The sequence below is a fragment of the Pelodiscus sinensis genome, chromosome 9, assembly GCF_049634645.1.
Source record: "Pelodiscus sinensis isolate JC-2024 chromosome 9, ASM4963464v1, whole genome shotgun sequence".
NCBI lineage: Eukaryota > Metazoa > Chordata > Testudines > Trionychidae > Pelodiscus > Pelodiscus sinensis.
In genome coordinates this window covers 25,749,132-25,770,682 of record NC_134719.1, presented here as the reverse complement: position 1 = coordinate 25,770,682, position 21,551 = coordinate 25,749,132, and the positions used below count along the sequence as shown (strand labels likewise).

The window sequence follows — 21,551 nt, the reverse complement described above, 5'->3', positions numbered from 1 at the left end:
CTCTTACAGCCCTTGTATTTGCCTTGGTAAGAGTGAGATTCTTCACTTTGGGGAGGCTACAGTTTGAACTTTTTGTGTGCAGATCCAGGGACACACAAGCCCAAAGTCTTTAGGGCTGTATGACAGTCTTTCAATCCATGCAGCTTTGAGTCTGTCTGCTCAGCAAATAGGGCATGTCCGCTGAAGGGGAGATCTTAACTTGACTTCTGAGCTTCCTTGGAGACATATGAGGAGCAACCAAGATGGCCTACACATAGAAATTGCTGTTGCCATGGAATGAGCCACAGAATCCACTACATACAATGTCACCTGGAGCGCTGTTCTCGCCACTGTGGCACCTTTGTTCGGAATTTCCCTAAACTCCTTTTTGTAATCATCAGGCAGGATGGGCTCAAATTTGGACATCTCCTGCCACATATTTATATCATAATGGGCTGTCAGGTCCTGGAGTTAGAGACTGAAGGATGAATAAAGTTTACAATTGAACAAATCAAGCCTTAGAGTCTTTGTTCTTTGGGGTGGCATCCAGTTGGTTCTGGTTCACCACCTTCACAACTAAAGAATTAGGGATTGGATATGTGTGCACATACTCATGCCCCTTGTCAGGGACAAAGTATTTGCACTCTGCCCTTTTGAGAGGGGGGCAAAGGGTGGAGAGCCTGCCAAAGGGATCTCATGATTCTTACGTCTCATCATGGAGGGTGTCAAAGTCAGACACAGGACTCACAGATTTGTCCAACCACTCTGTTTATTAGCAAAGCCGCTCTGCTAATAAACCTAGAAAATTTGAGTACCATACAAGGCTCAAACCCCTTATATTTATACAGTCAAAAGAAAGCCAACTTAACAAGATTAAAAGGTAGCAAAACTTCACATGATTAGTATGAGACTAGTCAAGTATCTTCATTTCCACATCAAGCACACAGCAATCCCCTGTCCATATCTCTCTGGTTACCTCAATTACTTTCTGCCTAACACCTAATGTTCCTTTTCCTGTTATCCCAGGCACACCTGGCTTCATTCTGAGCTGCATATCTACAAACATAATCATCTCTTTCCTGTTCAGAGACAGACAATATTCAATTATTACAGTATAATTCATCATTCTCTTACAATATAATTCTTCCTACTTTCACAATCCCTCCTTTTGGTCAAGCCACGCCTATGACCAACAATTACTGGGTTCCACACATTAACCGTTCTTTGTCTCTCTGTTCATCAGTGATATTTAAAATCATCAGATTAGCACTCTGGTTAGGGGTAGCTAGCTGTGTGACATGTCTTGCACAATTTTGGATACAACAGGAGATTAACTGAAAACATACAAAAATCATTAAGATCCCAAATAGGATAGTCAGGGCTCCCTGAAACAACCAGTTTCCTATGCCAGAGAAATGGTACTTAGCCATTTCCACAGGGAACTTGGCTCTTCGTGGGGAAGGTATGCAATCTGTTCCATGTGGCTAGCGCGATCTATTACATTATTGGTGTTGTCAGGTATATATACACAACATTCTTTTCCAGTGAGAGCACAGGTCCCTCCTTTTGCTGCCAGCACTATATCCAATGCCTAACGGTTTTGGAGAGCCACCTGTTGGATTGCTCCTGTTTCTTTGGCCAGGGCCCTTAAACTTTCTCCACTTTCATTTGCCATGATTTCAACTACTGCTTGTAACCTCAGGAGCCTTTTTGCATGATGTATTACTCCCCCAAATGGGATAAAGGAACCAGCAATAGCCTCCTCCCAAGTAAAGGGGCTTATGTGATTCACATACCATTGGGCATCTGACAAGTCCCTCCTTTTTCACCTAAAATTACGGAGGCACTCTCGTGGGAAGGACTCTAACACTCAGAATTGTGGGAAGAGTTGGGCGGGATAACAGATAACTCATAGACTCATAGACTTTAAGGTCAGAAGGGACCATTATGATCATCTAGTCTGACCCCCTGCACAGTGCAGGCCACAAAATCTCACCCACCCCTCCTAGAATAATCCTCTCACCTATATCTCAGATATTGAAGCCTTCAAATACTTTGAAGACCCCAAGATGCAGAGAATCCTCTAGCTGTGATCTGTACCCCAGTTAACTGGTAACACGGTATAGGCTTTTGTCCCGCAGACCCAATGATGCCCTATCAAAGCCGGGAAGGGTTGGTTGCACCCATTTGCCATATAGGTGTCTACAAAGGAGGAGTAATATCCCCCGAAGGGCACATGGTAATTCTCCTTACGAGGAGTGGTGTTATTTGCATGGCATTGAAAGATTGTACTGTTCTCACTAGGGTGGCTGTAGGGGGAGCATGAGAGTGATTTTCCTGTTTGATCCCAGGTTGAGAAAAAATTCATATCCCCATACCCAGACCACCATTCTCCAAACTTGTTTGAATAATCCCATACACCATTGGTTACAGGAGGACTTCACACATCAATCACACAAGGAGGAAATTCGGGTTCGTCAGAGCAGTGCCCGGTGCAACACACAAAAGAAGCCCACAGGCTACTGCCTCAATCGCCCTTGCGTTCACTCCAAGGATTTCATCCAAGGCGTGGTGCAGCTGTGATTGTGCAGATTCCAGTAACACAGACCACGGGGACAGGAGCCCCTTGGTCAGCCAGTCCCCAGACAGGGACAGCTCCCAGACTCACTCACACCACAGGGAAGATGGATAGACACAGAGACAAGACAGTCCTCAGTCCGGACAAAACATAGAAATAATTACCTGACCAGAGTCCTGATGTTAGATCCCGGGATCCCTACCAGAACAGAGCGGGAACCAACAGGTTCGATGGCGTAGACTTCGCTTTGGTTGTGCACCTTTCAATTCTGGCAGAGGACCGCTAGAGCCAAATGCCCAGATGCCAGCTTCCACAGTCATCCTACAAGACAGTCAGGGATCACACAGCCTCAGTGAAGACGGTTGCCATCTCAGTGGGACCTCCAAATTGTCAAAGTCAGAAAGAGGACTCACAGATTTGTCCGACCACTCTGTTTATTAGCAAAGCCGCTCTGCTAATAAACCTAGAAAATTTGAGTACCGTACAAGGCTTAAATCCTTTAGATTTATACAGTCAAAAGAAAGCCAACTTAACAAGATTAAAAGGTAGCAAAACTTCACATGATTAGTATGAGACTAGTCAAGTATCTTCATTTCCACATCAAGCACACAGCAATCTCCTGTCCATATCTCTCTGGTTACCTCAATTACTTTCTGCCTAACACCTAATATCCTTGTTTCCTGTTATCCCAGGCACACCTGGCTCCATTCTGAGCTGCATATCTACAAACATAATCATCTCTTTCCTGTTCAGAGACAAACAGTATTCAATTATTACAGTATAATTCATCTTTCTCTTACAATATAATTCTTTCTACTTTCACAAGGGGCAAGGCCATTTTGGGGTATTCAGCAACATGCCCTTAGTCAAAGAGGGTGTCCGCAGGCTCCTTCAGCTTCTGAGCTTGGAGATATAGGTTTGAATCACCCACTTTAAGTCCTTATGGGCCCTTACATTCTATGCAATGATATGTGGAGCCCGCACAATGGCCTCATCTGGGGATGAGGAGGAGGATGCCTGCACCAATGGAACCTCTTTTGGCAACAGCAGAGCAGGAGTCTGCCCTCTTACCTTCTCCTTGAGATATAGGGGCCATCCAAGGTAGGGATATTAAGGACTATTTGACTATCCAATAAGTCCCTAGCTGACTCCGGCTCTGCGTGGCATTTCAAATCGGCAGCGCAGCATGGAGCCCAGGGTTCCCCGCTGACACCAGGCTCCATGCTGTGCTGCCTCTTTGAAATGCGCAAGAGCCCCCACAGGGGACTCTTGTACATTTCATAGCAGGCACTCCACGTGCAGCCCAGAGTCAACGGGATTTCCTGCTGGTCCTGGGCTGCACAGAGTTCCGCATTTCTCCTTTGAAATGTACAAGAGTCCCTGCTGGAGGAATGCAGATGTGAATATCGACTAGTTGAATAATCAATAGAAATTCCATCGACTAGTCAATCAACCGCAATTTAACATCCTTAATCCCAGGAGGTCTCTGGCATCAGGCGCTACATGGTGAGGAAGGCTGATGGTGCCTCTGATGCTATCGCAATTGAGCAAGGCATATGGGATGGCATGGGTGATTCAGGGAGTCCAAGCCATGTCACCAGTTGCAGCCCTGTCTGCAGCATTGTTGATATGAGTTTCACTGTCAGTTACTCCTTGTGGAACGAGGTGTACCGGTAGTTCGAATTAGAGAGCCTAATTCAAACTACCTACTCCATGCCACGTGTAGCCACGGGTACGGAGTCCGCACTAAGGGAGATTTAAAAATGGCGGCGTCCGGATATTTAAATCCCGGGCTTCATTTGCAACTTCGAATGACTACATTAGCCATCCTAGTTCAAACTAGGGTGGCAGTGTAAACATACCCATAGTGTATTTGTGGGATTGGCAGAAAGAAACATCCTTAATATTTGTAAACTGAACAAATCTCATTTGGAGTCACTGAGGCTATATCTATAATACAGAGTGTTTTCAGAAAAAGGGCAGTTTTTCCAAAAAAAACTTCAATTACATCCACACTGCAATCGCCTTTTCAGAAGAAAAAAAAAATTGAAAGAATGGAGGGGTTTTTCCGACATTGGTAAACCCCTTTCTACAAGGAAGAAGCCTTTTTCCAAAAGAGTTCTTTCTCCATTCTGCCCATCGTAATCACAGCTTACATGCAAGATAGCATCCACACTGAATGGATGCTATCTGTCAAAAAAGCAGATCACTTTTTCGATGCTCTTTGGCAGTGTGGACGCTTTCTTTCAGAAGATCTCTTCCGGGAAAGCTTCTTCCGAAAGAAGCCTGCAGTCTAGACGTAGCCTGAGATACAAACAAGAAATCCCCTCCCTACTCCAAAAAAATCCCCCCATGAATTTTCACAGCATCTCTGCACAGTGCACTACCACACTTTACATGGTTTAATAAGCTTAAATAAGTTAAGAAGGGAGAAGGGAAAAGAAGATTTGATATAGTGGCCTGTATCTCTGTGAAAGAATAAACACTCTGTACTCCCTGTCAAGCTGAGATGTTATTATAGTGTGTCTTGTTTAAAGAATAGAAACCAGGCCTCCAATTAATTTTAATTCTGCAATAGGACAAGAGGAGTTTTTCATATGGAATTAATCCTTTAATGTTAAAGTTATTTTCTAATTTCATGGCTCCTTTAAATAAAATAAATACCAGTGGCCAGAGTTTTAAGGTGTTTGGACCCACATCCTCAAGCCCCATCACTGCTGCCAAGAACTCCATTAAAATCAAAGGAAAGGTAGGACCTAAATAACTTTAAGGATATGGTTCACAGGCACCAGAAACATAGGTGTCTAGTGGGTTTTTTTTTTAAAAGGATGGATCCAACTAGGTGCTTATCTACATTTTTAGAATCTAATTACCTTAAAAATCTACTTCCACCACTTATTTCCAGCACCAGATCTATTTGCTATAATCAGATTAACTGGCAAATGAGTGATCTGCCAGCCAAATTCCTTTCCCCACAGTTAGTTTTGGGACTTGTAGACTAGACCATTTACAAGAAGGTCAACATAATCAGCACTGCATGGAGCTATGTGTTAGAACAACAACAATCATTCAGAAATCAGCATCTTATTCTCCTTCTTCCAGTAGCTAACTCCATTCTATGATTGTGGACTGAGAGAAGGTAAACCCCTACTTTGAAATGTTATACATATGAGCATTATCTTTAGAATGAAACCTCCAGAAATAGATTTTCCCTGTGGAAAATTTTCCCAAGCGGAATCTGAGATGCTTGCAAGGAGAAAATGTTTGCTGCAACACATGATACTAGAAGTTCTTTGTTTTATTTTGAATGTGTCACTTGAATTAGGAAAACTAACTTAAAGCTATAGAAATATCTTAATGGGTTTCCACTAGAGCTGTTTATTTTAACTCAAAAATTAATTGTAATTAAATGGACTGTTAAACAATAGAATACCAAATGAAATGTATTTAATATTTGTGGATGTTGTTCTGCACTTTCAAACATATTGATTTCTATTACAACACAGAATACAAAAAGTGTACAGTCATCTGAAAGTGTGGTGTTCACACAGCACTTTTGTAGCCAGCATTGCAAGGTATTTATATGCCAGATATGTTAAACATTCATATGCCCCTTCATGCTTTGGCCACCATTCCAAACATGCTTCCATGATAATACTTGTAAAAAATGCAATAAATTAAATTTGTGTATGTATCCACATTCTGCCATGTATTCCATGTTATAGCAGTCTTAGTTGATGACCTAGCATATGTTGCTCATTTTAAGAGCACTTTTACTGCAGATTTGACAAAAAGCAAAGTAGGTACCAATATGAGATTTCTAAAAATAGCTATAGCACTCGAGCCAAGATTTAAGAATCTGAAATGCCATCCAATATCTGAGAAGGATGAAGTGTGTAGCATGCTTTCAGAAGTCTTAAAAGAGCAACAGTCCAATGAGAAAACAGAATCCAAACCACCAAAAAAAAATCAACCTTCTGTTGGTGACATCTGACTCAGATGATGAAAATGAACACGTGTCAATCCGCTCAGTTTTGGATCATTATTGAGCAGAACCCATCATCAGAATGGACAAATGTCCTCTGGAACAGTGGTTGTAGCATGAAGGGACACATGAAATGTTAACACTTCCGGCATTTAATGCCAACTGCAACAGTGTCATATGAATGAAAGTACTCACTTTTAGGTGACATTGTAAAGAAGAAGCAAACAGCATTGTCTCCTGCAAAATTGTAACCAAACTTGTTTGTCTCAGTAGATAGAACAAGAAATAAGGCCAAATGGACTTGCAGGCTCAAAGGGTGTGTCTAAACTACACCCCTCTGCTGACAGAAGGATGTAGATTAGGCACAACGCTATTGCAAATGAAGCAGGGATTTAAAATATCCCGCGCTTCATTTGAATAGAAATGGCCACCACTTTTTGCTGATGCTGCACTTTGCAAAAAGCGGCAGTCTAGACAGGGTTCAGTCGACAAGGAAAGCCTTTTCCGACCAATCCCTTATGCCTTGTGAAACTGCCTTCTATAAATAAAAGACAGTCTTACTCATTACATTTGTTTGATCCTGAACCTTTTGAAACCTCAGGGCCTCAACCAAGTTATGACAAAAATATCAGGCAGTGCATGATATTTGCCGGTACAAGAAATCTGTCCCATTTTGGGTGGATTTTTTGTGAATGGTTTTATTGTTGTTTTATTTTCCTCTAAACTTAATTCTGTAATAAAACCATAATGATGAATCTGGGATCTTAATTATCTCCATGGCAACTGACAGAGGTCATTGATAAAAATTCTGACAAAAACCTGAAAGAAAACTTTGCTTCAGAACAAATATAAAAAGTAGAATGGAAGAAAATAATTAATTTTGTACAATTGTGTCAAGTTGGTTCCAATATGATATTCCTTCTTTAAATCAAACATGTGACTCTGGGCTCACTTTCCAGTCTCCTAGAGAAATCTAGTTCTCTTAACATTTGATGGCTTATCACTTATGTCTCCTTTTTTTGCTATTCCAGTCCCTGCCATGGAAACATTTGGGGTGGAGCCAAAGACACAACTTAGGTAGGAGAGGGAGAGAAATTGAGATAGACAGGAGAGTAGCTACAATGAGTTTTGGCAATTCTGGGCTGGAGAGCAATCCACAGGTATCTTAGCTGAGTCTTTCTTAAATTAAGAGTAGTTTCTGGCCTATTCTAATTTAGGGTAAGGACTGCAACAGCTTCTCAAACAACCCACAATCTGAGAGGTAAAAAGGGGCTTAAGATCTCTCTCATAAGAGTCACAGCACAGAATGACTCCATATCTTTCAAAGGTGTATTTGGTGCTAATGCAGTGAACTTCTGAGGTATTTTTAAGAGGACTCATTTTACCACTAATACTCTGGGAAAGTGTTTCTAACATAAGCATTTCATAAACAACATTCCACTTATGCTGTACTGATGAAATGCCAGTTTTATATTTTTAAGCACTGTGTATGAATATTATAATCTCTAGAGAACAGTAAATCAGACAGAATTGGCTAAACAGCGTTTGTTTTACTGATGTTTTATAAAGAGTATTGTGCTCTGGTTATGAAGCTACTGCTGCTGACTAAGAGTCAGATCCTGTCACTTTTCCACAAGTCCAGTAGAGCCTAACTTCACAAGTAGTGCCATTACCTCCAAAAGGTACGATTCAATATGAGTAAGGGTGACAGAATCTGGCCTTCTCCAACCATCCTCTAAGTAATCTCTCTGGCTGTGCATGTGATTCCTGACTAGCTTTTCAGACCATGCTTCAAGGTAGAGTGAAAAAAAATGCTCAGTGGTTATAATTTTTCAAATAACTCAATTTCAAGAATAAAATCCACTCCCAAGTCCCTTATCTTATGATAACAGAGTCACATTTGAGCACATAAATTGGCTGCTGCTCTGCATAATGTGGTATTAGGTACACTAGTGCAAATGGAGTGCAAAAGTGAACAGTGTGATGTGGTAGTATTTTATACCCACTTGGCCCTCGTTATACACTGTTGTAACTGACTAACAGGACAAGTGAATAGAAAATCAGGTCCAAAATAACTGTCAGCTTAGAAGACACCTGTTGTTATTTTTTTAGACAGAGCTATATGAAAATGTCAAGTGGTTTGCAAAAGGTTCTTATTTTTTTCTCCTCATAAGCAACTTGCATGAGTACAACGACCCTGATGTCTACCGTCTGGATTTGTACAAACCCATTTTCTTACATTTCATTGTGAACCTATATGCAAGGTTTGGTTTTCTTGGGCCTGCCTTTGTTTATGCTAATTCACCAGTTAACATAGGGTTGACTCAGCCAATCTGTGACATAGAATATATATATACTAGCTACCCTAGAACTTTCAGCCTTAGACTTGTCTATGTAGACTTCTAAATATGCTGCAAATAGCCTGTTTAAAAAGTTAAATATATCTTGAGGAACAACATGTCTCAAAAAAAAAATCAACAAATGTAGACATTCAAATTCCAAGGCTGATTTTGAATACGCACATGTGACTCAAGTCAAATATATCACACACATTTTCCAATACCCCGAAAAGCATTCAACTTTAAATGTTTTTAAAACAGATTTGCAAATGCAAAATGTGGGACCAGTTGTTTGCATACACTCAATATAAATGGACATGCAAAGAGGGTGACTGCACATTTCAGTAGCTAGGTGTGTATACAACTAACTATTTTTGTACACAGTTGTGGTTATTGCATTTGCATGGAAACACCGTCCTCAGTTTTAATTGAAAACCAGTGAAAGAATAACTTGTTCTTAAAAGTTGGTGATGAAAAGGAGAGATATTGGTTATGGAACACTTGCAAATTCAATCTCAAAATTAAAAATAATGTGTGTGACCATTCTTGGAAATGAATGTGTGCAAATTCAATCTCAAAATTAAAAATAATGTGAATGACCATTCTTGGAAATAAATGTGACTTGGCAAGTCTGATACTCATAATAGTAAAGCAAAACAGACTTCAGCCAGACTCAGCTTTACATCAAGAACCATTTGTTCTGTATGTCCACTGACAAAATTTCAACATAAGAATTACATTAGACTCAAACAATTTATACCATATATGAACAACTTGCATTCTAGGCTTAAAATTTTCCATGTTTAGTCAGATCATATCCCATTTGGGGTATCTCCAAGGATATATTGCCATAAGGGTGTTTTTCCTCCCCTGGAGGAAAGCATAATCTAAGCCAAGCAGCAGTTTTACCCACTCAGAAAGATAACGTCCCCATGGCAGCTATATCAAAGGTTCACAATTAAATGTATTAAGGCCAAAATCCTCTAAGTTAGGGTATGTCTACACTACCACCCTAGTTCGAACTAGGGTGGCAATTAGGCAACCGGAGTTGCAAATGAAGCCCGGGATTTGAATTTCCCAGGCTTCATTTGCATAAAGCTGGGCACCGCCATTTTTAAATGTCCGCTAGCACGGACTCCGTGCCGCGCGGCTACACGCGGCACGGAGTCCGCACTAGCGGACATTTAAAAATGGCAGCGCCCGGCTTTATGCAAATGAAGCCCGGGAAATTCAAATCCCGGGCTTCATTTGCAACTCCAGTTGCCTACATTGCCACCCTAGTTCGAACTAGGGTGGTAGTGTAGACGTACCCATATATAGGCACCTACATTATGAAGTTGTCATTGTACATTCTGAGTGACATCCCCTATGCCTCATTCCACCTTTAAATCTCTTTGACCAGCATGTGTTTGTATATCGCTATTCTTCATTTGTGTGTCCCCCTTTGCTCTTCGCCCACCTCCCCATCTGAGAAGTAGGTACCCAAATATATTTGAAGATCTATCCTTTAATGTATTTGTAACTGTCAATGCAATGTATGGAAATAATGTGTCATGTGACAGCTTTCTGGGAAATCTCTAAAGCACTTCAGATTCAAGTGGGCAATAAAACACCAAACTAGGTGAATGTTTGCCATTTTGTTAAAGTTTTGCACTACTCTAGAAAAAAAATTGTTTCTGCTGTGGATGCCAGGAGATAGTCTCATGCTCTGAGTTAATAGAATTTGTGACAGCTTTAGAAAAATGACATTTTAAAACATGGTAGGAAATATTGAAAGATCCTTTTGGATCTCTCACAGACTGTGAAGAAAACACTTACCCCTGAATACAGATAAAATGGATTTAAAGAAAATAAGAACCAACTCAAACCATTTCCCAAAATTCCTGGTTCTAGCCCAGATCTACATGCCAAAATCCCATAGGGAAGATCATAAACATGATATTTCTGGCTACCAGATGTCAGTAAGGGTGGCACCAAGAAAACCTGTTATCACAACATTTCCAAATTTGTACATAGTTCAAGTAAGGTTCTGAAAAAACATTTAAAGATATGGTGTTTATTTGAATCCCCAAAACTTTATGGTTCACCCACCACTTTGTTGCAAGTAGAGCTAAATGAAAAACTGCATTTCAGTTCTGTGGCAGATTCCACTATTTGGGTTACAAGTAAGTCTCCAAACTGACTTTATCAAAGAAAGGCAATAATTTTGCAGACTGTATGTTCTTCAGATATCACTGAAACTCATGTGTGTGTCTCACACACCTGCAGAAGGGCCAAAACTTTGTGTTCTTTGCACACTTAGGGTACGTCTAGACTACACAGTTTTTCCGGGATACCAGAGGTATCCCAGAAAAGCTCTGCCATGTCCACGAAATGCATCCGCTTTTCTGAAAAGAAAGTCAGAAAAGCGGATACGTTTTGTCAGCATCCCTGTAAACCTTGTTTCACAAAGAAGAAGGGATGTTCCAAAAGAGGGTTTTTTTCTGACATCTGTCCCATGTACATAGGCCAAGGTTCGCAATTTGCGTATCTTTTTCCGGCTTTTCTTTGTAGTGTAGACATAGCCTCAGTGTTCCCACAGACTTCAATGAGAGTTTTAAGAATGCCAGGGATACATACACAAAAGAGAAGCTATTTTGTGAGAGGGAAGCAATTCTGAGTAAGATAAAAATTATCACAACTACTATGCATTTCAACTACTATTAGTCTTCACAAGAGTTTGCTGTTGGTCTAAAAAGTTAAAATTAATTAACAAAATATAACACTATCTTCCAGAATGAAAAACTGCAAAGTAGTAAAACCCAGTCAAAGACAGGCAAACTCTGACAAACAAGCATGCAGACATGACCTGCTATTCATTCACTAAACAGGAATGATTTTCTTTCCTCGATGCATCCAACTAATTTTTTAGACTGAATAAGGAATAACTCATACACTCAGAGTAGCAACGGGGGAGAACAGAATCTAGTTTCTGTATCTTAAAAACTTGAAATAATGAATAAGACAGAATTGCTGTGGAAGGAACCTAACTATCTCAGTAGAAGCATTTTAAAGTGAACAAAGAAAGAAGAGAGAAAACAGGAATCTCCAGTCTTGCCAAAGTATTCAATACTAAAGAGTGACTGTCACACACACTAGGGAGGAACCTGATATAATAGTATATCTACTGCGTCTTTATGATGGTATAAGAGCATTTAAGTAACAATAGATCTGCTAGTTGCTATGATCCAATATCCTGCAAGTAGTTTTATTTTGTTTTTGAAACACTTTCCATTCAAGTAGATTGATGCTCATGATTACAGTTTGCACAAAATGCAAATAAGAAACTTATACTTCAAGAACATTAACTCTTACTCTGCAGCAGCCCACAGAGTCATTCTTTTAAGTACAAATGTTCCAAACCAACTATGTCTCAAAATAGTAGCACTTTGAATGTGACTTATGGAGCTCACTGGTAAATACTAGACATTAAATTTTGCTCCAATGGGCAAGCACCTATATTAGGCAGCGATTAAGTGATTGCTTTTTCTTAAGTAGCAATCTCCAGTCAACCCTAGCTCACATCTAAAGTTTAGTCAAAGGTAGCTTACATATTACCAAGATAAGCGAGCAATTAAAAAAAATTTCACTCCAAGCATGTTGGAGACTCTGCTCAACTGAACAGTGGGAGTGTGATTTCCATTCCATGGGCCAGAGTCTTCCTGTGTGTCATGGGGAAAGGGATAACCAAATGCCCACTGAAGTCAAAAGCAGTACTGACTTCAGTGAGCACCAAATCAGGCCTATAAGGAAATGACAGATCCTCATTACTTCAGAGGTTGATTGATTGTATTTGATGGTCCTGGCCACCATCCCCCTCTCGCTGATGTCAGTGGGAATTTCATCATCCACTTAAATTTGAAAATTTTGAATCAGAGTGCTTCCATTTCTCTGTCTGTAAATTCAGGATAACCATACCTGTGTAACCACTACCCAGGAGAGTCACGGGGATGATATATCATTGATGTTAGTAAAGCGCTTGGAAGAGAAGACCAAAATATTATTATTATAATGTCAGATACCTAGAGAGTTTTAGTAAAATTCTGAAGGAGCTTTGGGGGCAAATTTTGTCTTAGAGATATACAAGGGAATTGCTGGTGTTCTGAAAGAATCTCTCTAGTTTTCTTATATTGTCATTTACTTTTTGGGGGTAATCCTTTTCCACTGTTTCACTATAAAATGTGTAAGACAGGTGAAAAGATTAGGGAGAATAATGACTTTTTTGGAACTAATAGAACTAATTTCCACTGGGAAAAAATTAATTCACACAGCAAAGGAAAAATCCATATTTCAAAGGACTATTAAAAGTGGAATTAAAAAATGTGCTTACATTGCTATAGAAAAGCTAAGAATCATCATCATTAAAGACATTTTGCAAAGTATGTTGTTGAAGCACATGTGCTCTGTTGAACTCCTTTCTTTATAACTAACTGCATGTGAGCAAGTTAATTGGTTTCATTTCTAATAAACTATGACATTTATAAGCAAAAGCCCAGATTCAGCAAAAATATCCATCTGGATCCCATGTCGTGCAAGGCTGAGGTTGGATTTCCACAGCACAGCACAGAAGCCAAAGTGATTTGATTTCTGAATTGGCCATGAAATTACATTTGCTTTTATTTACTACTGTCAGCCTGTAATAAATGGAGAGAAACCAAAAAGTGTTAAATGATAAAGTGCAATTATTTTAAAACTATATTTTATTACATGGAACCTGATCCTGTAATCTCTCTAGCAATAACTTCTTGTGTGACCTGAGGCAAATGACTTTCACTTCTGAGTGTCTTTAATGTGCAAGTGCTTAGATATGATGGCAACATAAAAACTCACCAGACAGATGGCCTTCTGAGTAGTGCAATTAACTTCAATGGGAATATTCACATGGCTTAGCACTGCCAGGATCAGGCCTGTGTACTGTAGAAGAGGCACATGTCAGACAATTATGCAGTACAAGCAAGCACTAAGTACAATGTGCTGTAGTAAACTGCACCATTATGTAATCATTCTCTGAGGCTTATATAATGACTACACAATACATGGACAATAAAAGTTATACAATTTTTAAACAAATAGTTATTGCAGACTGCATTGTCCCATTACTATTTTAAAGCTCTCCCAATAAAAAGAACTAAAGCACTTGTTAATATCACCACCTGCACCGACTGTCAAATCAAAAAGAAATCACGGAATCACATACAGGAAATTTAAGTACTAGCCAAAATATCTGGGATTTATTGATTCAACTTGCATGGATAAGGAATAATCTGCATCACTAAAACAATAGTCTGCTATATTACATTAGTAATTTAACTAAAACAAAACAGCAATGGGCTTAACTAATTTATTCCACCCCTAAATTCCAGAAGACAAGCAAAATAGTTTACAGATGATGGAGGTATGAAGGTCTGGCTATGAATCATCTGACTAGCATCTTAAATCATCTTTATTGTGAACAAAACAATATTATTTATTTATTGTAAATCACTGTAGCGTCTGTGTGCCATACACAGTCAATACAGTGATATATGCTATGAACAGAACAGCAGACTGCAGTCTTGAGGCTATGTTAGATGGTTGAGCATCAGTACCATTTTGTGGCTGTGGGCACAGCTGTTGAAGTTTATCTTTGATGACTTTAATGATAAGAAAAATCGGTTGGCGTAATTGGCTATAACACCAGCCTTGCAGACAACCAGAAATAAAGCAGTTTGGCCAAATAATAAGTATTTGTATTGGTAATATGACCCTAACTACAGCCATGTGATCAGAGGGAGCATCGGATTTTTTCAGCTGCCATTTTAATAAACCTTCTCATATTCTGTTGCCGTTTCTCTATTTTAATACTTTAATATCATTTGGGGCTTTGGTTGACAGTTTATGGCTGTGAAGCTTTAACCATAAAATCCAGTTTATTCCTTTTATCCTTTCATATGATTGTACTTGGGGCAGTTAGAGCGCTGCTCTTTTTTCTGTTCTAAAAGAGCCTTCTGATTTTATTTTGCCAGTTTCTCTCCCCTAAAACTAACAAAGAAACCCATTTTGAGAACATTTTATATTTTCAAAATGCATAGTAGAACATGAGTCTAGTTCAAGAAGTTTTTCCAAATGAACAATGTAAACCCTCTCTTTCTGCAGCACTATAAAGACTAACAAGATGGTTTATTAGGTGATGAGCTTTCGTGGGCCAGACCCACTTCCTCAGATCAAATTGTGGAAGAAAATTGGCACAACCATATATACCAAAGGGATATAAACAAAAAAAAGTGAACCCATATAAAATAGACAAATCAGATTTTAGAACAGAGGGGGAATGAGAGGGGGAGATTAATGTCTATGAGGTAATGATAATAGAGGTGATAATTGGGGAAGCTATCTTTGTAATGGGCGAGAATTAGCATCTTTGTTAAGCCCCATTCGTAAAGTGTCACATTTAAGCATGAATGACAGTTCAGAGGCTTCTCTTTGAAGTCTTGTATTAAAGCTCTTTGAAGCAGGATGCAGGTAGTGAGGTCACTGAGACAATGCCCAGGCTGGATGAAATAGCAAGAAACTGTTTTTTCTTCGTGAAATTGTCTGATGTCTGTTTTGTGTGCATTGATTCTTTGGCGAAGTATCTGAGAAGTTTGTGCAATATACATAGCAGATGGACACTGTTGGCACATGATGGCATAAATTATATTTCTGGATGAGCAGGAATATGTGTTCTTGATCTTATAACTGGAATGGTTAGATCCAATGATGGTGTCAGCAGAGTAAATATGTGGACAAAGCTGGCAACAGGGTTTGTTGCAAGGGTAAGTTCCAGGGTTGGTATTAGTGTGGTATGTCCTGAGGTTAGGTATATTTTGGGGTTTTTGACTAGCCCAGAAAATTGTATTTCACTCTAGTCACCCTTCTTTTACACAAACCTTGAACCATACTCTTTTTACCCCCTTGAATTGTTTCATATCATTAATAACCTAGACTATCACTGACTCTTTGGCTGTGTCTAGACTGGCAAGTTTTTCCACAAAAGCTGCCAGTTTCCGGAAAAACTTGCCAGCTGTCTACACTGGCCGCTTGAATTTCCGCAAGAACACTGACTTCCTACTGTTTGAAATCCGTGCTTCTTGCGGAAATACTATGCTGCTCCTGTTCGGGCAAAAGTCCCTTTCGCGCAAAGCTTTTGCACAAAATGGCCAGTGTAGACAGCTCAGATTTGTTTTGCACAAAAAAGCCCCGATCACAAAAATGGCGATCAGGGCTTTTTTGCACAAAAGCATGTCTATATGGGCACGGACGCTTTTCCGCAAAAAGTGCTTTTGCGGAAAAGCGTCCGTGTCAATCTAGACGCTCTTTTCCGCAAATGCTTTTAACGGAAAACTTTTCCATTAAAAGCATTTGCGGAAAATCATGCCAGTCTAGACGTAGCCTTTAGATCTGAGCACTGATTTCTGAGAAAGGGAAATCTCACCTGGAATACTCCATAAGGATCCTGAAACAGGATTGCAGCAGCCTACGAGGGGGAAGACAGAGGGGCTTGTGTTGGCAGGCAGTTCCATTGGAACCTCTATAGACTAATTCTCATCACAGTTCGGGGTGGCAAGCTATATGGACCCATGTTTGGGGCCAAGTCTCGACACTCAGCACCCTCAATGAGTGGCTGCCCCCTGCAGCAGAGCACTCTTAGGGTACATCTAGGCTACAGGCTTTTGTCGACAGAGGCTTTGTCAACAGATACTGTTAACAAAGCCTTTGTCGACAAAGAGCATCTAGACTACATCCAGTTCCGTTGACAAAGCAAGCCGCTTTGTCGACATGAGAGTGTAGACACAAAGGACAGTGTAGATGCAATAACTCCTTTTGTCAACAGAAGGCATTATTCCTTGTAAAATGAGGTTTACCGCCATAGACAAAACTGCTGCATTCTGTCGACGTTCTGTCTAGACGCAGGTATAGTTTTGTCAACAAAAGTCCATTTTTGTCGACAAAACCCTGTAGTCTAGACACACCCTCTGTCCACTGTCTCCTGGCATCAACTGCCGCCACAGGTCCTACAACTCCCAAGCGTTGGGGCCAGGGCAGGCTAACTCTGACCTTCTGCTTCTGATGGACAGACCCTTCACTTTTCTGGCAGGACCCTCCACCAGCACAGGTGGCCCCTCCACCCTCAGTCACCACTCCTGACCTACAATAGGCCTCACTCCACATCCTTTACCATTGGCCCCCAAGCTTCTGACCAAGCCCCTTCCAAACCCCTCACCCACAGCTCCACCTCAGCCCTCACATTTTTTACATTATTTAAATATATATATCAGCTTACAAGGCAGGTAAAGGGCAGGACTTGTACCCAGTCTGTACACTACCAAAAATTATATAAATTCATCTCCCCTCCCCCAGTCACAACTGTATCCCCTTCTATAGCACACAGGGGAGAGTAGGGCCATAAGCATAGGCCTTATGTGCATTTAGCAAGTGCTTCTGTGCAGATTTTGTACCACTGTTGTGACAATGGTGTTTTTCCACCAATGTAGTTACTGTCTGTGTCCTGGGTAGTGCAACAGGCAGCACAGACATACAATCTTGTCTATCCATTTACATAATGTGAAACCACATGAATTAAGGAAAAGTGACTACATAGTATAAAACATACTTCTTTAGAAGACTACACTGGTGGTAGAACTCTGATTCACAGCTGAACACAGTAGTTGTGGTACTCAGTAATTATTCAGTGCTTAAGATGCTCTCAAGAAACCTGTGTCTGGTTCCAATTGGTTGTGTATAACATGATCTTCACAGTGGTCTGCCCAGACTCTCTGCCTGGGATGCTCAGGTCTTAAAGACACAGTTCACAACATCACTGTAACTCTTCTGCCAGTTGGCTAACAACAGCAAAACAATTCCTGGTTCAATATATCTAGACCCTGTGGCAAATAACCAAACTGGCTTAAGCCCTGTCCAGAAATCTGGGGAAACTAAACACACCCTCATTATGTGCCCTTAACAGCTAGAAACTTTCCCCCACTTGCAAACACTCAGATTGTGCAGAAACAATGAAATCCTTATTAATGGGAAAGGAGACGGTTAAACTTCGGAAACTCAGCAACAGACTATGTGTGTAAATAAAGAGGAAGTGACTTACCTTGGTGCAGTAACAACGGTTCTTTGAGATGTGTGTCCCCATGAGTGCTCCACTGTTGGTGTTGGGTCATCCTGGCACCACTGCTCGGAATTTTCATGAGCAGTATTCAGCTGGACCATGCATGCGCAGCACATGCCTCGCACCGTTTGCGCCTTTTTGATCTCTCATGCGGTCTGGCTATCACCAGTTCCTCAAGTCTACCCCAGTATCTGAAAGATATAATGGTAGAATCCGGAGTGGGGAGAAGGGCGGGTAGTGGATCGCCCATGGGGACACACATCTTGAAGAACTGTTGTTAGTGCACCAAGGTGAGTAACTTCCTCTTCTTCAAGTGATATCCCCATTGTTGGTGTTAGTGAGTGTGTAACAGTACTCATGGGTCAGTGGAAGGTGGGCCTCAGATTCATGATTTGATGACAGTCAATAAGACAGTGAAGACCACAACAGTGTCTTTTGCTTGAGTCTGTGAGATAGTGCAGTGTTTCATAAAGGTGTCGCTGGTGGACCACGTAGCCACCCCGCATATCTTTTAGGGGAACCCCACGGAGAAAGGCTGTGGATGTTGCCATCGCTCTTGTCAAATGTGCCCTAGGTATCTGAGGAAGTGATTTATTCCTTAAAGTATAGCATTGTGTAATGCAGGAGACTATAAGTTTGGAAATACACTGTGATAACAGTGGGTGCCCCTTAGTACGCTCCATTGTAGAAATGAATAAACAGTCGGATTTACAGAAAGATCTAGTTCTGTCTACATAGAATGCAAGGGCCCTGCATACGTCTAGCAAATGAAACATCGCTTCTCTTGTCATTAGATGTGGTTGAGGGTAGAAGGCAGGAAATATGATTGGTTCATTTATATGAAAGTCTGAACATACTTTAGGAATGAAAGAAGGATGGGGACATAGTATCACACTGTCTCTATTGAAAATGTTATATGGTGGAACTGCCATTAAGGCTGCTAGTTCACTCACTCTTTGGGCAGAAGTAAATGCCAATAGAAAGACTACCTTTGGTGACATTGACAGTGAACAGGTAGCTAGGGGTTCAAAGGGGGCATGAGTAAAAGTGTCCAACACCATTTCCAAATACCACAATGGTAGAAGTAGCCTTCATCAGGGTAGAGGTTGACAAGACCTTTTATGAACCTTCTTGTGATGGGGTGTGCAAAGACTGAAACCCCTTCCATCAGTTGATGAAAGACAGTAATAACCGACAAATGTACTTTTAAGGATGCAAGAGCCAATCCAGCACCTTTAAGGGACAAGATATAGTCTAAAATTTTGTGTAAAGGTACTGTACCTGGGTCCAAATTTTTCCTAAAACACCAGGAGAGGAACCTATGCCATTTCTGTAGGTGAGTGGATTGGGTAGATTGTAGTTCCTCCTGGTAGAGCCAAGTAAAAGAGGTTATTTTGCACAGTAGAAAACAATGTTCAGACCAAAAATGAACATAGGATATGTGGTGGGGTGAGGGTAAGGTTCCTATGTTCTGAGATAAGAGATAGTGCAGAATTGGAAAGGAATAAGGAGGCTGAGGAGATGTCAGATACAGATAAGGGAACAATATCTGTTGTAGCCAAGATGCTGCTGTGAAAATCACTGTCGCTTTATCTCTCGACTTTCTCCAGCACCCTAGGAATGAGTGGAGTAGTGGGGAAATGCATACAGGAGGGGGCCCTCCCAACTGAGGAGAAAGGCATCCCCTACAGATCCCGGACAGATGACTGCTCTTGAACAGTAATGAGGACATTTCTTGTTTTTGTAAGAAGCAAAAAGGTCTGTTTTCAGAAAACCCCATCACTGAAAGATGGATTGGAGAGCTCGAGGATGCAGTTCCCATTTGTAGTCTGGGGCAAAGTGTCTGCTGAGTGCATCCATTGTTATGTTGTTTACTCCTGGTAAGTATGACGCTACAAGGATGATTCTGTTTCGAATGTACCAGTTCCATAACTGGACTGCTTCGGTGCATAGAATATGAGATTGAGCACCTCCTTGATGATTTATATAGTACATTGTTTTTATGATGTCGGTCAATATTCTGACATATCAGCTACAACCGATCAGTTGGAGGCAGGTGAGTATTGGAACTGTGGGGCTGATGGTCAGGGTAGTAATAAGTTCTTGGATTGCTTGAAACCTTTGTAGCGGTAGATAGGCCCTTGCCGAGACAGAATCTAGTTGAGCACTTATAAACACTAGAGACTGTGTCAGTCATAGAGTTGACTTTTGTGGTTTGAGTATGAGACTCAGATATTCAAAGGTTTGCCTGGTTGTCGCAGGCGTTGTACCTCTTGTTTGAGTAAGTCTTCATGGGGGAGGTCCCTGAAGAGGGACGGGGAAGGTGGGGAAGTAGGAGGCAGTGTGGTAAAGGGGATGGTGTACCCTGATGTTATAATTTTGAGGACCCAACGGTCTGATGTGATGGCTTTCCAGCAACAACGAAAAGGCCTTAGATGGTGGTGAAAGTCCAAAGCAGAATGTGTTCTCTTGAAAGAGGGGAGATTTTGCAAACCCTCGACCAACAGTCAAATCTTCTGCTTGTTGGCCTTGTTATGGGTACTATGAGCATTCTGTCGGCACCTCCTTTGAGGGCATTGTTTGGTCTTTGAGTAATCAAAGCCACATTGCTGATATCTAGAGTACAAAAACTCCTAGTGTTTTTATACGATGTGTACCGTTTGCAGCGGTACAGTGGTGTGTACATACCCAGCATGTGCAAAGTTGTTTGAGTCTTTGCTCGAATGTAGAATAGCTGTTTTCTCTGTGAATAGCTGTTGTTTATCAAAAGGGAGGTCCTCCACTTTCACTTGTGATTCGGAGGGACCCCGGCAGATTATAGTCAGGAAGCTTTCCTCATAACTACCGATGTTGTGGTAGCTTGGGCCGCCATATCAGCTACATCCAACGCTATCTGGAGTGCTGTTCTGGAGGAATTGTAACCCCTCTTGAACAATAGATTTTAATACGGGCATCTTTGAGTCCAGCAGATGCTCTGTGAGGGTGGTAAGTTTCGTACAATTATCGAAATTGTAATGAGACAGTAGTGCTGCATAGTTGGCTATATGTAGAAGTAGAGTGGATAAAGAGTAAAGCTGTCTGCCAAACAAGTCCATGCACTTATTGTCTTTCTCCGTAGTGGTATATGTGGAAGTTTGGACCTTTGCTGGGCAGCGTCAACAATTAATGAGTTCGGCTGTGAATGAGTATATAAAAAGTTGGCCCCTTTTGGAGGGACAAAATACCTCTTGTCAGCCCATTTGTTAGTTGATGGTACTGAGGCTGGGGTCTGCCGTATCTCATCAGCAGATTCCATTATGGCCTTGTCTATGGGTATTGCTATTTTTCCCCATTTCAAGGGCTGAAGGTTTTTGAGAAGTCAGTGTTGTTTCTTCGGTACCTCAGTTAGCACGATGTCTTGGGATGCAGCCACTCTCTTTAAAATTCCTGAAATAGTTTCAGGTCATCTGGAGGAGATTGGTCACCAGGTATAACCACCTCATCGGGAGACGA

At 40.9% G+C, this 21,551-nt stretch overlaps 1 protein-coding gene across 1 annotated transcript in view; it reads right to left on the bottom strand.

Moving 5' to 3' along the window:
- PTGFR (prostaglandin F receptor) overlaps window positions 1-21,551 on the bottom strand; it is a 205,740-nt gene that overhangs the window by 85,380 nt on the left and 98,809 nt on the right. The window contains exon 2 of the mRNA XM_014580179.3: window positions 13,751-13,834. The gene's annotated coding sequence lies outside the window, so the exon portion shown is untranslated. The remainder of the gene's footprint in view (window positions 1-13,750; window positions 13,835-21,551) is intronic.